The sequence below is a fragment of the Misgurnus anguillicaudatus genome, chromosome 9, assembly GCF_027580225.2.
Source record: "Misgurnus anguillicaudatus chromosome 9, ASM2758022v2, whole genome shotgun sequence".
Taxonomy (NCBI): Eukaryota; Metazoa; Chordata; class Actinopteri; order Cypriniformes; family Cobitidae; genus Misgurnus; species Misgurnus anguillicaudatus.
Genome location: NC_073345.2, coordinates 22,349,296 through 22,351,139, shown reverse-complemented (window position 1 = coordinate 22,351,139; position 1,844 = coordinate 22,349,296).

The window sequence follows — 1,844 nt, the reverse complement described above, 5'->3', positions numbered from 1 at the left end:
TTCAAATTCAGTGTGAACTGATAAAATAATTTCGTTGTTTTTGATTCACTTCGATTTTTAAGAAATTGAACACTAAAGTAGCTTTCTAATAGTTTTACCTTTTGCATAACCGTGGTAAACCCTTGCGTGAATATTCTGTTGGTAATTACCTTCAATATTTTTATAACTTTACCAAATTCATATCGTTTTTGAGGTAATAATATCGCCTTACCTCTGATTTCGCGCCATTCCTGCCTCGTGTCGTGGATTTGTTTCAACCAATCGACTGTGGCATGCGAAGTGCACTTAACAGGGTGTGCGTAGTGACCAGTAGTGACATGAGTCCCTATGCTCAATACAAAGAGCACTATAAACATATAGGGTAAGATAGACTAATACATATATGCATCACAAATGTAATATAAACATAGCGAAAAGCCTTAACTTAAAAAAATAAATTTCTCTGGCCAAAAATATGTTTTAATATACTAAATACATTTTGCAGAAAGTAAAGCTTAATTCAATATATTTTTTAATTTGAAAATATATTAAGTTTTAACTTTCATATATTAACATGTTTTTTATGTATTTTTAGGGGTAACAAATTAATTTCTTAATTTAATAACCAATAAGGCAAAAAATATATTTTTCCTGGCCAAAATATAAAAGTTTGTATAAAATGCATTAAGTACAATAATAAAATATATAAGTATGGATGCTATAAAATATAAAATTATAAATAGATTTTTGCAGTTTATCCTTTTTAACCTTGTTATGTTACAGGTTTTCAACATAAATTCTTTATTTTGAAAATATATTTCAAAAAGAAGGGCCCAAAAATTAATTGGTAAAAAAAGTTGGTAAACATATTTTAAAATATATTTCAGCACTACATTTAAATTTTCTGTATATTTTGAAATATACAGAATATTGTTTTCTTTCTTTTAGTTATTCCAAGGTGGTTGCCACCAACATTTTACCCTAAACTATTTTTAAAACCCCAATTTGTGTAACGATTTCATTAAAATTTAAATTTAGTTTTGCCCTAAAGTGGGACACTGTCTATTGTGGGACAAGTGGGAAGTGTTTGTAGGTCCCCCAAAAATACATCACAAAAAAACTAACATGACCTCTGAAATGTCCAATGGCATATAAGGGTGGAGCAATCATCAAACAGGAAGCACATTCCTCTGAAATCTAAAAATTCAAAGTGTCCCACATTAGAGGAATTAACCCTATATAATATATGTAAATACACATATCAGTGCAGTGGTTCTCGTGCTGGGGGCTGCGGGATGGTGCCAGGGGACCCAGTTTTATGACATTTTATAGAGTACATTCATTTATCATGGGTTCTTTGTAATTAAACCACAAAGACGTGGGGCTACTGATCAACAGCAATATGTTGTATAAATTAGGGCTGGGCATAGATTAATCAAGATTAATCTCATACAAAAGTTTTGCATAATAATTGAGTTTGTGCCGTGTGTAAATATTATGTATATTTAAACACACACAGATACATACATATATATATATATATACATTTAAGAAATGTTTTATTTATACCGGTATATAGTTTTATATATATAATATAGAATATATAAAAATATAAATAAATATATTTACACTTGTAAACTATGCAAAGAGGTGCACTGTACAAAAGGGGGCGGCATGCCGAAAAGTTTGATAACCACTGTATTAGTGGAATCCTAGGTTAAAGGTACCAGCTACGGATCCAAAACAACACTTTTACATTAATGCATTTGCCAGATGCTTTAATTTAAAGCAACATAAAGTGCATTTAAGCCATAGATTTTTTACACTCTGCATGTTTCCTGGGATCAAACCCATGACCTCTACAC